At 39.4% G+C, this 16,705-nt stretch overlaps 1 long non-coding RNA gene across 2 annotated transcripts; it reads left to right on the forward strand.

Annotated features, from left to right (window-relative positions):
- Nucleotides 1–474: 474 nt before the first annotated feature.
- LOC112194830 lies at nucleotides 475–2,200 on the forward strand. Of its 2 annotated transcripts, XR_005808830.1 has the most exons (5): nucleotides 475–947; nucleotides 1,366–1,516; nucleotides 1,649–1,736; nucleotides 1,900–1,984; nucleotides 2,073–2,200. It is a non-coding gene; the product is annotated as an uncharacterized LOC112194830 (long non-coding RNA). The 2 variants fall into 2 exon arrangements; XR_002934162.2 differs by lacking the exon at nucleotides 1,366–1,516 and having other exon boundaries at nucleotides 1,517–1,736.
- The last annotated feature ends 14,505 nt before the right edge of the window (nucleotides 2,201–16,705 follow it).

Here is a 16,705-nt window from a genome sequence, read left to right on the forward strand (position 1 = left end):
TCGATGAAGCTCTCATGTCAGGTATTGTTTTGGGTTGATTCCGATTCCGATTTCGATTCCATGTTGTAACTAACCCCAAACCCAGCTCCCTCTCTTTCTATATATATATATATATATATATATATATATATATATATATATATATCAAACCTGAGTCTGTGTTTCTGCTTCGCCTAGTCTTCGATCATCGTCTCAGTCTTCTTTCTTCAACGCTACCGTAACCATGGTATACTCTTTTTCTCTCTTACAGCCATTAGCGTTGGGCTTGTTTTGGTTTAGTGATATAATTGGGAGAATGGAAGGCCTGAATAGTGAAAATCTTTTAATCTAACATCTGAATCTGAATCTGATTGTATAATGAATGTGATAATTTGTGATCAAAAGATCTTTCTAACCTATGTTTTCATCCTGGTAATTTTGTATAAGTAGTGATAAGGGGTCTGTTTATCTAAACATCAGGTCCTGTTCATCCATTCACTTGAAATACTTGAAATTCAGAAAGGAGGTTCTATGAATGGTAAAATTATGCAAGTATGTAGTGGTTAAGTTTCTCTTTTGTTTAAAGCTATTAACAAATTAAGTTGATTGCTTGAGATGAGATTGATAGTTAAATGCAAGAAAATGATAATATTTGGTTATGTATTGAAATGCAGAAAGGCTTGCAAGCAAACTCTTATGTGGAGGGAATAGGGAGGTCAGGTTTTTTTAGTTCTGATGATTAGAGTCCACTACAAGATGATCCCCAACCGTCAGTATTCTTTGTGCTATATTGAATAAAATTTCCAGTCCACCTTTGGGTAGTTTGGAACTGACTGTCTTCATTTAATACAGCTTATAAACTACAGAGGAATTCTTCACACTATCTCGTACTGTACTGCTTAGATTTAATCTAAAAGCGTTTACAATGGCATTGGGATTTTCAAGCTGACGACTGGATATATGCTTTGGTAAGCTGCACAGATCATAACTTTAGTTTTTTGGTTAGTAATTATGGCAAGAATTGGTGTGGAAGTACATTTTGCGAGTTAAATTTGAAATTGCAAGTGACTTATCTTCTGAAGATGTATTTAAGTCTATTTCTTCATACATATTCCTCTATATAAACAACCGCTTATTATATTATATTAAGATTGTTGACTTTCGAATACTCTATGCATTGTTAGACAGTGAGGAAATAAAAAACAGATAGTTAGAGATAAACATTTAAGATTTTGCAATTGCAAACATTGGTAATTTCAACTGTACATGCTTGATCAATTGCAAATATTAGTATATTCTTATCCATGTCAAACTGAAGTCATTTGCATTTTTCTATTACAATCCAATCAATTTCAAGGATGTCATCATAAGATCATTCAACTGTAGTCCAGCTAGAGAAATTGAACCATCTGCAAAACAGCATTTTATGTCAGAGGTTTATCTAACAATGAGAACGCACCATCAAGAAAACTCTGCACACATTGATGGACTGATGAGGTTCTTACTAAAGCAAGGCATTTTGCTTCACGTATCTCAGGTAGTTTCTCATTATTTGACCTTTGTAATCTTTTGGAGGGGCTTGATTATTCGCTTGCTTGCTAGTTTGCGCAACTATAACTTTGGCACATACATTATTTTCTTAATGACTTAATCTTTTCGAGGTATAAAGAGAAGTTAATTAAGAGTGGACGTGTCCCTGAATTCCATTCCATGGAAACACTGGTGATGACCCTAAATGGCTTGTAAACATTGAACAGGTAAACTCCTGACATATGTAAAACTTGAAGATTAGCAGTTAGTTCAAAGCTCCGTATATATTGCTTTTAACTTCTGGGTCCGTTGAATGTACTAAGGTCGTTGCCTAGTAAAGCAGACGAGGCATATCTTCTAGTGTCTGGACTTAAATCATTTGTATTTCAGGAAGCTATGGGGGTTTGTGATCATGAGCCGTCACGCGAGGAAGTTTGACACCAGATTGTTTCGTTGGTTATATATTTGTACCTAGGTTGTGCTTTTGTCAGTTAAACTGGTTCAACTTGCCTTCATCATGTATACTTGTACGGCTATATCACTGTCTTTTTCTCCTTTTGTAGGAAGGAAAATATTTAAGGCAACTAAATAGTGGTGAAATTGATACTTACGTCATTCATCATCAGGATTGTGATGATATTGTTTGTGGCTAGTACCCAAGACTGTTCTGTTATGCCATCTAGAAAGTAAGAACAAATGGTCTCATTTTTGTGATGCTGTTATTTTGTTATTCACTTGTTTTCTTATCTTTTCCTTTCTTGTCTGTAACTACTGCAGGTTGTAACAGGTCTGCTAATAGCCGAAGTTAATGTAAATACCAAGTCTAAACTCGGTTCTGGTGGTGTATCACTGGTATTTAATTCTTTCTCTTCTCTACTCGAGAACTGTCTTCAATTTGCACCAGTGCATATACTACTTTTTATCTATACATTATATTTTGGATTGCACAAACATGTTATATCTACTAGAGAATACATAATCAAATTTTGTCTGAAGAATGATAGCACTGCAATAATATTGCTTTAATATTACCATCTGTCTCCCTATGCTTGTTTTCTATTAGTTTAGTTTTTATTTGTCAACATCCTATGCTCTTTTGTGATTTGGAATCCTGCATGTGATTTGGAGCATGACTTTGATGATAAATATAAAATAAAAGTTGTTCAATGGTTTTCCTATACCTTTATGGATTGCTTTCTCATTCATTTTAATTCCCGTAGTAGATTTGAAGGAACATAGGTTCTGCCATAGGTTCCTTAAAAAGGTTGAACTTGCTAAGTCTGACCTTAGCTTGCTTTCATATGGAATCACTTAAAGACAGGAAACTGCATTTATGACAAATTTGTCCTGGCTTTTCTCCATTACGATTTAGTATCTTATCTCCCTCTCTCAGAACAATAGCATACAGACTGTTGTACAATAGACATGAATAAAGGAATTACAGTAAAATTCTTTTTGAATACGCATCTTTTATTTAGTATCAGAACAATGGATTTTCTGTACTTTTCGAACTTTGCTTGAACTTCCTTGCAAACTTCTGGAATTTCTGCTTCTGCTTTGTTATTTTTTCGTCTTCGTCTTCGTTTTTTGTTTTTTAATCACAAATTTTCTGATTAAAATTGTTTCTGGGTCCTGTATTTGATAACTCAAGGCTTGCATGCTTCAAAATTTAATACTTGATCATAGAGAGTGAGATTTTGAGTAATAGCAGATATAAAATTGATTATGCTGTTTTTCATATTGGGTTGTGATAGATTTTGCTTGCAGCTTTTGCTTCCTACTACTGTTCCTATTTCAAGTGATTTATCTGTCAGAAGATTTGTGTTCCAGGTGTGAGTTATTTCTTTTCATGGATGTTAAACAGCAATAGCTTAGGCTGTTGAACATGAAAACATCTTTGTTTAGGTACTTCTCATAAATCATAATGGTCTCTCATTTTTAACAGTGCATAATGGGTTGTGCTTTTCTCTTGAGCAGTGATGGTGTAGCTTCATTGGTGCTAGTGAGTGGGGAAAATGCACTTGAACTTGGGTTACATGCTCTTGTTCTTCATTCCTCTGGCAAACCAACCCCTTTGGTACTGTATCATGCTCTTCTGCTGCAATATGTGCTAACTCATGAAGCTTCACAATAAGCTTGGAGGTGATGCAAATGAGAGTATATATAGTGCACATGATGCTTGATAAAATGGCACAAGAAGGTTTTGTTGAAGCGAAAAGATATTATATCAGCTTTTGATTCATGTGTAGCTAGCTAGGAATGCTTTCTTGTTTGGTACATTACCTAGTCACTTGAATGTATGGATGTTTGAAAAATGGTAATGGAATGATATGGATTGGAGTACTTTTTATGTGGTAATTACTGTCCAATATTTAGTCTTACAACACAATACAAATCAATGTGTTGTCTGACTGTAAACGAGTTCAAAATTAAGGCTTTTCCTACAACAGTCACTGGTTTGTTACCCAATTTGATTACAATATTCACACCACAGCTAACCAAATAGAGTAGTTGTGTGAACTAACAACCAACAACAAAATAAACAAAGTTCTGTTGTGTGAGATTCATAACAGACAACAGAAACCAAATAGAGTAGTTGTGTGAACTAACAACCAACAACAAAAGAAAACAAAGTTCTGTTGTGTGAGATTCATAACACACAACAGAAATGAAATCATCTCCGTTGTCTGAGTAATCAACAGACAAGGGATATAATTTCACTTCAGTTGTGTGTTATTAATCTCAGACAACAAAGAATGAGTAATATCTGTTGTGTGTTATATATCTCAGACAACAAATAATGAGTAATATCTGTTGTGTGTTATGAATCTCAGACAACAAAGAATGAGTTATATCTGTTGTGTGTTATGAATCTCACACAACAGTGAATTCTTTCTTCTGTTGTCTGAATGTATCGACACATCCCCGCCCATGCCATGCCAGGCACATGCTTGCGCAGAATTCACACAACGGAAACAGATATTCTGTTGAGCAAAGTATTGTCACACAACGGTGAAATCACCGTTGTCTGATTTTTCAATCACACAACACTCGTTTAGACCACGGTTAGTTTGGTCATCACACAACAGAAAATCACCGTCGTCTGATGACCTTTTTGTAGTAGTGTATGTTGACTTTTACCCACTTCAATTAAAACTTCTTTTTTTTTTTTTGAAAACTTATTCTCAATCTACACCTAATATATTAGAAATAATAGATATACGGCAAACTAAAACTCATAATTATGCTGGCAAAGTAAATCTGGTTAATAATTATATTTAAACAACCATCAATTTTTATTAAACGTATGACAATTTAATGGATACCGATATGCATAGTTTATTTTGCAATTATGCCCATTAACTAATTATACAAAAACTCTAATAACATTTTAAATATAAAAACACAAGAAAATAATGACACAGATACTTTTTGCAATATGGATTGCAAGGAAAGATGATTAATTTGTAAATTTGAATAAATTAAATACAATAAATAATTATATATTATTACTTCACACTCTTAACCGTATCTATAGCAGATACTTATCCGAATATTTAATATAATATATTAATTTAGTATTTTATTTAACAATGAATACGGATTTTTGTCTTTAATAAATGTATTAACTTATTTTGTTGATTATATTTTTTATTTTGTCACTGTTATCAGTACCCATAAAACAAAGAATACTAAAAATATAAAAGGGTGTCATTTGCTTTACTCAAATGATACACTTAGAAAAGTGTATCCAATATGGGTGGCCACTAGAGATTTTGCTAGTAGTGAAGTTTGATTCACCTAGAACTGAAGCTTGTTTGCAATCCTACAATGAGGATCGAATGCGATCCGCAATCCTAAGAGGTATGGTTTACTTAAAGTTCCCGTTTTTGAGTTTTTATTTCAATTTCTCTTTTTTTTCTCGGGGACTTGCAACCTCCCTTCTTCTGCCCCCCCCCCCCCCCCCCTTCTTCATTATAGGGGAGACCAAATTAAGCCGAACTGTGGAGGTTCGTGCTCACTCCAAGCTTAGAGCTTGTTGAGATCTCCAAACTTAGAGTTTGTAGAGAATTTATGATCGACCACTTACATCATTGTTTCGATCTAATCCAATATCTCTTGGAATCGAATTTCTTGGAAGCGACTACGCTCGGAAATTCCTAATTTCTTGGAAGCGATTACGCTTAGAAATTTCATATGTTTTCGTGGTAGCCTACTTCACTCCGAAACTAACCCTAATTTCTTGTTCTCTTTCAGGATGAGTAGCCTGAACAAATTGGATTTTGCTCAATTGGGAACAACTGGCTCTGAATATCACAGGTGGGTTCGTGATATCCGCCAGCATCTCAAGGCCGATGAAATCTTGGATATGATTCTCGAGCCTAGCCAGGACGTGATAACTGTTGAGCAAGCTCAAGCTTTGGAAGCAAATAGAGCAGCCTTAGAGGCAAATAAGGCGAAAGCCATCATCCTAATGACTCGTCATATGGATGATTCGCTCCAGTACGAGTATATGAATGAAGAAGACCCCAGAAGGTTGTGGGTCTCACTCGAAGAAAGATTTGGCAACTTCCGTGACTCCTTGCTTCCTGACCTAGAAGTGAGATGGCATAGCCTCCGCTTCTGTGATTTCAGGACAGTTCTTGACTATAACTCAGAAGCACTTCGCATTAAATCCTTAATGGAATTTTGTGGTAAAAACATCACAGATGCGATGTTGATTGAGAAGACTCTCTCTACCTTCCCCGTCTATGCATTGATGGTTGCTAAGAACTATCGAATCGATGTAAATGCAAGACGGATCACAAGGTTTCATGAGCTCATTGGAGCTATGAATGTCGCTGAAAAGCATGATAATATCCTTGTGAAGAACTATAATTCGAGATCCGTGGAAACATAACATATTCCGTAATCCAATTATAGTCGCACCTCTAAGAGAGGGCGCCAAGAGCGAAACCCTAATCTTAGGTGTACTTCTGGACATTCTGATCCATATAATCGCTCTACTTGGGAAGGTAACTGCCAAAATAGGAGAACACGAAACCGAAGAGGTAAACGTGGAAAGAGAGAGGGAGGCAACGCCTCTGGCCATGTTGGTGGCGCCACTAACACTAAGAGCCATCTAAATGACACTTTCAAAGTGCCTCAATCAATGGAGTTCGAGCAAAGAGATGTATGTTCTCGATGTGGAGTGTCTGATCATTGGGCACACATTTGTAGAGCTCGTGAAGAACTTGTCACCGCCTACAAAGCATATTGTGAAGCAAGAGAAGCTCACTATGTGGAACAAGAAGATCAAGAAGATGATCTAGAGTGAAGGGTTGAAGACTACAAATCTGGCTGGGATCAATAGATCGCCAATTCTGTTTAAGTCTTTATTTTCCAAGAGATGTAGGCGATTGCCATATTACTTTTTATTGGATTAGATTTTCTTTGATCAAAGAAACAATGATGTACTCCGTTGGCTTATGAATAAAATTTCGAGTTCTTTTCATTATGACTCAATTTTGATTCTGAGCATATTACTTTGTGACTACAATGGCTGGGCCATCAATATTAATTCAAGGACATGGAATAGCCCAAGTTCCACTTGCCAAATGGCACCTTGATTACTGTTGTCATAGAAACTCTCTACGCTCTTAGGGTAAATCGTACCCTATGAATAGCCAACGAATTCCATGCGAACATGCATGTAGAGAACGGAAATGAGTTCCTTTGCATTACCTCTAATGATTACGAACACAGATGCATCTTAGAGAAGTTTATGTGTCTCTCTAGTGGATTCTATGTCACTATTCGAGCTATTAATCCAATAAAGTTATGAGAGAAGATCTCTTGGATTTAGACACATATTGTCTTTGTCACGACAGGATAGATCATCCTAGTCATGATATGATGATCCGTCTACAAAAGACTTCACATGGACATCATTTCTTTTGAGCAAAATGAAGCATGAATCAAAAGTTGATTCCTAGACTAAGTGTGACCGACGCTGTTGCCTAGGGCACCGCCTCCGTCCACCATCAGCCTAGGGCTGGCGTAGTCCATATCCATCACGCCATGGATAGCGTCCATCATGGTGATGGCTCCCCAGGTGATGTTGCAATCACCAACTTGCTTCACATAGCGTTTCGAACGCTCAGGCCTAACCAAAATACTTAATGGTTGCTTCTAAGGCCTCTCGCTCGTTTTACAAAGCCCGTTCCTTAGGGAAACTAGGACTAAGACCGTCCTATGCAAAGGATATGACAATACTCATTCTGTTCTTACAAAGAATCCGTAGGGATTTTGTGGATTAATTCAACCAACTTGCGGACGCTTAAATATTTTATGATGTTGGTTGACACGCAAACATGTCGGTCACGTGTTTTTCCATTGTCCACCTATAAATGCTGCTTATGCTACATTCCTAGCACATATCATATGACAACGGGCTCACTCCCCAGATCATCCTACTCAGTCAATTGGATTTGACTATGCTAGAGAGTTTACATCGAAAGGCTTTCGATGGATATTGCAATGGGCTTGATGTTGGACATCACATTTCCATGTACACACCCATTGGTCTCATGGAAACGACTACGATGGTAGTCCGAACATTGGTAATGCGCACCAATCTTCTTACTCATGCTTGGGTTGATGCAATATCGCATGCAGCTATGCTAATTTGTCTACGACCTACCGCCACTCAATGTACCTATGCGTTACAGCTAGTGACTGGGTACACGTCTTTTGTACTTACGCACATTTGAGTGAGCCATTTATGTGCCAATTGCGCCGCCACAGCGCTCTATGATGGGTCTTTACAGACGAATAGGCAACTACGTTGGATTTGAGACTCCAACAATCGTCCGCCACTTAATGCCCTTGCAAGGCGATCTCATTACCGCTAGATTTGCTGGTTGTCACTTTGATGAGACAGTCTTCCCGTCGTTAGGGGGAGATAAGAACACAGATGTTCAACAGGAACGACAGGATTTGTCGTGGTCTGTCCCCACTATATCTCATCTTGATCCCTATTAAAGTGACGAGATCACACAAATATGCTGCAAACATGCCTGCAAGGAAGGACGTCCCTATGAGAGGATGTAGCGCCACCCTACACGGAGGTAGGCATGGCGCCAATGCCAAAGAGAGTGGCACTCTGGCGTTACAGACCATGGCCCCAGCTAGGATGCGTGGGAGGCCCGTGGGTTCGAAGGATACTTTGGCACATTCCAATCCCTTGATCACCAAGACTCAAAATCCGTCTCATGAGTATCTTCCGTGTTATGGTTACCGTTTGGGGACGCCTCAACATCAGAACCTATTCCTGAGAATATAGAGCTCTATGAAACTTACACTAGTGTACATGAGACGTGGGATAGAATCTCCATCATAATTGATGATGTAGTTGCGCATTGCGTTGCGCATGAGTTTGTTGAGTTAGATGATATCGAACCACGCTTCGTTGATGAATGAATACCAACGTAGAGAGTTTTTGGCCTAAATGGAAAGATGCGATCCAGGTTAAGATGGATTCTCTAACGAAGAGGAAGGTTTTCGAGCTAGAGATGCCAACACCTTCTAACATAAAACCTGTTGACTAATGGATCTTCGTTAGAAAGCGTGATGAGAAAAAGAGATGGCAATCTCGCCTTATGGCGCAAGGTTTCTCACAAAACACCCTGGAATCGACTACGATGAGACATATTCTCTCGTAATGGATGTCATTGCACTCCACTACCTTGTCAGTTTGGTAGTTTCCTAATAACTGAACATGCAGCTTACAAATATGGTCACTACGTATCTCTATAGGGATCTAGATACGGAATATACATGAAGGTTCACTGCGAACTTCATTTACCCAAGTCAAGTGGCTCTAGACCATGGAGCACGTTTACAATAAGGTTGAAACGCTCACTAAAGTGACTACTTGATTGGGAAGGGATATGCCCACGAGTTTCTATAGCAAGTTTCGGATTCTATCGAGGTTCATGTTGGACATGATCTTCATTAGAAGCCCTTAAAGAGTTAAGGGAAACCGCTGAACACTTGAAATCCGAGTTTGAGATGAAGGATTTTGGGAAAACACGATTATGTCTCTGTTTGGAACTTGAGCATCGTGTCGATAGATGCTTAGGCATTTTGACAAGGTCAAGCCTTCAAGCACCCCCATGATCGTCCGTAGTCTTGATCCTGAAAAGGATCCTCTTCGTGGAAAGGATGATGACGAAGATGTGCTAGAGGCAGAAGTGCCTTACTTAGTACAATAGGCGCATTATTGTACTTATCCCAATGCACAAGACCGGACTTCTCATATGTTGTGAACTTGTTAGCTAGATATAGCTTTGCGCCAACGCGACGCCATTGGATTGGTGTAAAAGATATCTTTCGATACTTGAGATGTATGAGTGATATAGGCTTGTTCTATCCCTACGAAGAGATGATGGATTCGGACCCATCACACACCAGGTACGCCGCCAACCTTGGCTTGCATCCACTATCCCCATCCCAAAACGACATGTGTTTTGGAAGGTTTTGCTGATGTTGGGTATCTCTCTGACCCACACAAAGGTCATTCCCAATCCGGTTAAGTGTTCACCATGGGAAAAGACCGTGACATCTTGGAGGTCTACAGAATAGACCCTAGTCGCTATATCTTCGAATAATGCAGAGATCATTGCTCTTCATGAAGTGCTTCGTGAATGAATATGGATTGGATTCATAATTACGCATGTTCGAACAATTGTGGTTTGAAGTCTACCACAGATGAGCCTACGAGCATTTAGGATAATGCTGCTTGTTTTGAACAAATGAGGCAATGCTACATCAAAAGCGATAACACCAAGCACAATCAGCAACAACAAACTCTCCTCGAGATCAAAGTGAACTAGATTCAATCTGAGGACAGTGAGGCAGACTTGTTTACTAAGTCATTGCCCAAATCCACGTTCGAGAAACATGTGGCAAGAATTGGCTTGTGGAAATTATCTGAACTCCCATGATCGTAGTCATCAGGGGGAGACGTAGACATCAAGGGGAGATGTCTACATGTTCACCTCGAAACGTGAAGGGTGTGTTGTGCTCTTTTCCCCCTTCGACCGAGGTTATTTTTGTCCCACTGGGTTTTTGTTACTCGGCAAGGTTTTTAAAGAGGCAACGAGAGAAGCACCCCGTTTGGGCAACACAAAGGGGAGTGTTCAAGGAAAACCTAATTTGTGTTTAGCCCAAACTCTAGGTTACTTGACTTAGTGGTAATAGGATTTAATTAGAAGGATCTAGAATCCTAATCAATGTAGAATTACTTTCCTTATATGATTGAGATTCTATGCATTGTAATCCTCTATATAAAGAGGCCCCTACTATCAATGAGAATACACAGCGATTATCTCTCAATTTCTGATTCCCTAAAACAATGGTGACTTAATTGATAATATAAGTATTAAAAGGATACTTATGGATCAAGTTATATGCTAATAATAAAATTCAGGGAAGCAAATTGGTTATTAAGCAAAAAAAGGATTTTACTGCAACTCTTTTATTAGTGTTGTCAATTCTGTCCTATGGAAAATTTCATCATGATAAAGAGACATGGGAGAACTTGATCTTGAACTGCATTAAATTGCATGGTTTCATCATGATATATGAGGACCTTATAATAAGGTCCGAGTGAGGACTTTTATTTTTTAATTTTTTGAGAAAAGACCAAAACACTTTTATTAAACGGACTTAGGTGCAAATAGCAATGAAATGTTACAAGAAGCCAAACATGGTCTGGAAATAAGCCTGCCCCCTAAGTTGTAACAAAGACTCTAGCTCCTAGAGTTCACATATACAGAACAATAAACATGTATGCCTAAGCCGACCACGACCATACTAAAAAGACACGCCCCATTAATTATTGTCCAACTAGCATACAAAAATAGAAAACCTAGACCCAATAAGCTAGGCTCGGCATGTCACTTCCAAGCCTGAAAACAAAGGGTACAGTAAAAGAAAATAAAAGAAATAAAAATAGTTGGACCCAGGCTCCCACAACTAGGCCCAACAAGCCGCAAAGGGCACAGGAGGAACCCTAGCCACCAAAGACGCCAGCCAGGCTTCAGCATTTAGAAGAATTGTACCAGCACCATCACTGTCGGTGACCGCTCCACCGTTAGTTACCTCATGATTAGGAGCAATGTCGCCCCCAGGATCAAGAAGCCAAGGAAGAAAGCAGAGACCATCCAATCTGTCTTGGCATAACAGAATCCAATTATGTAACAACTTCATAACCGGATCCAAGTGCTTGACGCCGCCCAGAAGTGACGCCGCCGTCACAAATATAGCAGGAATCCCCTTGATGCCTACCATAATCTGAATGTTAGGGAGCCAAAGAGACAAGGACAATAAAAGGGATTGGAACAAAGTAAAAGGAGGAGATGGAGATGGAGAACACGAAGGCAGAGTGGGGCAAAGGATGATCACAAAGATGAAGGGGAGGTAGGAGATTGATCGAAGAGATTGATCTGGAAAAACACAACTTATGCCCTTGTGGCTATCGAAAAACAACGAGAGAGAGAGAGAGAGAGAGAGAGAAGTTGCTCTCATACGCAAGAATATTGTGTCATTACTAAGTGAGGACTTTTGAATAAACGGTTGGATGACATGCATGTTGAAATTGTAAAATATCAACTAACGTTTAAAATACTCATCCAACCATTTATTCAAAAGTTCTCACTTGTTCTTTAATATAATGTCCTTATTAAAAACTGACCCATATAACTGATGTATAGGGTTTAGGACAAAGAGATGTTTCTCCATATGTTTCTTTGTCTTACAAATCATAAGAGATTGAAGTACTCAGAGGAACCTCCAGGATAGTCTTAGAGCTCAGAAATGAGGAAAACATAGAAGGAGAAACTAGAGAAAGACAGAATATGTGAGTCTTGGTGAGAAGAATTTGCCCATGGAGAAGGGGATGGTGAAGAATTGCAGTGACACAAACCTAGATCAACAAACCCTCTGTGCCAAAAAAAACACAAGAAGAGGAAGATCGTCTTGAAAAATCTTTAAGGTCTTTCCATAATCCAATTCTACAAAAACTAAAACAAAACAAACATCCAAAATCAAAGATAAAAAAGGGTTCCAACCACATGGAATTCAAGGTGCAAAATAGAGGATTTTTAGTCCCACATAAACTACAGAAATTAATCAAAATGAATATGAATGAGAGAGAATCAATAGACAAACCAGACCATAATAAGATTATTGATAAGGAGCAAATCTTCATCATCATGACCCAAAAAAACAAGAGGATCTAAACAGAAAATGGAAGGAATACTTTTCAGAGAGAATTACAAAAAATAAAATATTGGGAAAAAATAAAAAGATAAAGTATAGTGAGCAGATAAACTGAGAAAGGGGAAGAAATAGGAGACAAGTAACGCCATTTTGCAGAATCAAGACGTACCCGCCCTCTTCTCTCTAAACTAGGGTTAGGGTTTTTGACTACGTAGCCTCTCTCTCACGTCAATGGCAATTGATGGAATGGCAACCCGCTTGGCCTCCTCCCTAGCGTTGGCTGATGGCAAGAAACCGGTGGACCTGCGTCCATCCAAATGACTGAGACAACCCGAAGCTTTCATGGTGGGAAAGCTGCTCACGGTGCGGGAATACTCCCGTCGCTCTTTCCTTGGCATGTTCCGATCTGCATGGCTGATCAATGGCAGACTGAGTGTTGAAGAAGTTGGAGAAGATGACAGGGTTCTACTCACTTTCACAGATCCCTCTGATGTGGATAGGGTTTGGAAATGTGGACCGTGGGGCTACAACAGGGCTCTTGTAGCACTAGAGCCGTACGACGGTATCAGTCCGGCGAGCGAGATACCACTGAAGAAATCATCCTACTGGATGACGCTACAAGGCGTTCAGGTCTGAGCATATTATGCTCCTGATCGGTAGTACTCTGGGAGATTTCAAGGAGTTTTCGTCCGGCTTTCCGGACCCGAGTCCTGCGCATCAGGGTCGAGATCGACTATGCAAAGCCTCTCTTGTTTCATCGCCGGTTCTGGGTGGAAGACGAAGTTCAATTCATGGTGCAGTTTCGGTACGATAAGTTGTTTGGCAGATGTGGTACCTGTGGCCTAGTTACCCACGTTGGCCTTCCTTGTTCAGGGCTGGATCTGGAAAAACATAGTGCTACACCAGTTAGAGTGGTGGCGCAGCCCACGGCCTTGGCAATACTACGGGGACAGGAAAACCCTAATAACAATAGGGTGGTGGTAAACAATCAAACCTTGATCTTCAAGGCTCAGATACCAAATAGCATACCGGAAGCTTTACTTCCCCAATCTGTGGTGGCCATGCGTTGTCAAAGACAGGTGCAAATTAGGGAACTGAGAGAGCCAAGACTCAATGGAGATCCAATTACAGGACAAAGGCGAAACAGGGAAAATGATGAGGTACTCCAAAAAAATTACGCTTAAGTCTTGCTATTGGGAAGAAAAATTTGGATGCAGTGACTATGGGTTTATTGGAGGGACCTTCCAACAATAGTGATCAACCAAAGAGAAAAAGTGGACACCCTGTTGGAAGTGTGAATAAGCTGCCTTATGGAACAGCAGGAAATGGAAAAATGAAAGACGGTGAACCTGAAAAGACAAAGAGCAAAAAGACCAACCTGATGCCGAGGTTGTTAGCTGCTGAGGAGCCTGAAACTAGTACTAGCTCTAACCCTAAGGGGAAAGATAGAGATGGTACTTGCTTAAGGTACAAAATTTCAAGACATTCTGAACTTCAAGCCTTCTCAAGTGGGAGTAATCTCTATATACTTTCTTAGATGTTTTCTAGCTGATATGTGTACCACAATTGAGTGCTGGAAGATTAGACTAGATGAATGATTTTGCCTTAGGAAGTGAGATTATTCTTGCTTAGTTTGTTGGCTTGCTGTTTCAGCGAGCGACCATTTAGACTTAAATGAGTTTAGGTGTGACTTAGATAGGACATCCGGTTTGTTCCGGCTCTTCTTATGTAAGTTCTGTTAGACTCTGGCCTGTTTGTTCATGGCTTTGAAATCTAATAAAATCAAATCCTTTCACAAAAAAAAAGTAACGCCATTTTGCCGTTTTCTTTTTAAGTGTCTTAATTATGTTAATTATTAGAGAGAATTTGCCAGCCAAAATAGGTTTTTTTTTTTTTTACCTAAATACCCTTTATATATTAAAATATTAGAGAAATTTTACAAACAATATCCCTAATAAAGTTCATTCATCACTGTGGTACATCATATTAAAAAACTATCTATTGGTACCTCGATATTTAAACCTAACATAGTTTTCATACCTTCCATCTATAGCAGCGTCAAGTCTATTGTCACGTAAGCTATTTCATGAGCAATTTCGTCTTTTCATTTTCCCAGTTTTTTTTTTCCCTTTTCTTCCCCTCCTAATCCAAAATAGTTGAGATTGGTTATTGGTTCAAGCTAGTACCCATTGAAAGAGTTTGACGTGAAAATGATATACCTTTTGGACTTGTCTAACTTGCAATCCATGGAACCCATTTTGAGGTCCATCCCAAAATGGCATTCACATTTAGCTGAAGAGAGTGGGCAGCAAAATGGCCTTCGCCGTTGAAGAAGCAGTAGCTGGTTAGAGTAGACGGGCCAGAGCAATTTTGGTTCTAGGGTTGCATCAGACGGGGAAATGGGAATTGGGTGGGAGGGTATTTGGGTTTTGGGGTTGGATTGGGAATTTATGTTTGGATTGAATTGATGAAGATAGAGAATTTGGACATTTTGAAGTTAAATTTGATGAAATTGTGGAAAAGAGAATTGAGGTATTGGTGGCTGCGTTGATGAGGGTTTAGTGGTGGATGATGGCTGTGGTGGGAGGTTGAGACAATAGTTGTTTAATGGAAGAAAAAAAATGGAGTCAAGACATTGAGAGACGAAAATACGCCAAAGAAAATAAAGGAATGATGTCATCATAGACGACATGTACTACGTTGTTTGAATTTTGATGTTGGGGTACCAATATAATACTTTTTAAAATTGAAGTACTAAAGTGGTGAATGACTTTTAATTGGGGTACTGTTTGTAAAATTTTCTCAAGATATTATAAAAACTCAAATTAACTAGAAAAAGTAAACAAGTAAAACCACAAATAACAGAAAACAAAAAAAATAAAGAAAAAAATGCATAACCGCCCAGCTTCTTTAGATAACTACCCACTCCATTACCAATTAACCAGAGAATACTCTCTCTCTAGAAACCCTAGAGAATACTCTCTCGCTCTAGACGCCGTTGTTGCACTAGTGCCTGTCCAGCTAAGCCCCGGCAATGGCGACGACCTCTGGCCTAGCCAACGCAATGTGGGTGCGGTCGGTCGGGTAATTCGTCTTTGATGCCGTGTTGCAGGCTCGAAAGAGGAGATCAGGGGATGTACCTACTCCTCTCTCTCGGTTGAAAGGAGTAGTTGAGTCGTGGCTGCGGACTGGGATCAGAGTGGACTCGGGGCTCTGTCGGGGCATAGCGATGTCTAGTGACTAGTTGATGGCGGTGATCGGATTGCTAATTTAGATTTTGACGTAGAGCTCAGGGTGCCGTCTAGTATGGGATAGGGATGGCGATCAGTGGCGTTCCTCACCGAGGGTCAGACGGCAACGACGTCTTTTTTGTCCAACAACAGTGGTGGATACGGGGATGGAGGCGCAGTGAGGCTGGCCTAGTCCAGGAGGGCTGGGTACGGCCCACCTTCTGATCTGACATTCTAGAGTTGGGCACTGGCTGTGGGTCCATTATGGGCTGAACTTTAGGTTGGGGCTCTTTTTTGGGCCCTACCTTATTCTTTAGTTCACTTTACGTTTTTGTTTCCAATAATTCCCTAGTTTCTGGGACAGTCTAGTCACCTTTATGCATCTAGTTTTAGCATTTGGTCTTGGTGTTTGTCGACTTAATTCTCAGTGTTTCTAGTTGCACACCAATTGAGGTCTCTAGGCAACTAGATTTACTGTTTATAAGTTAGGTTAGGAGGACCAGATCCTTCTATTTTTTTAGTTTCTTCTAGCGCCTCCGGCGTAATACCAAAGGGGGATCCTGCTATGTCTATGTATTTAATTGTACAATGGGTATGTCTATTTTCTATATACCAGTGTGGATATTACCACTATCTTCTTGTCTGTCTAGATGGCAACGGAAGGGTATGTAACGGCCTATTTTAGCTTATGATGAATATAT

The sequence above is a fragment of the Rosa chinensis genome, chromosome 3 (genome assembly GCF_002994745.2).
Source record: "Rosa chinensis cultivar Old Blush chromosome 3, RchiOBHm-V2, whole genome shotgun sequence".
NCBI lineage: Eukaryota > Viridiplantae > Streptophyta > Magnoliopsida > Rosales > Rosaceae > Rosa > Rosa chinensis.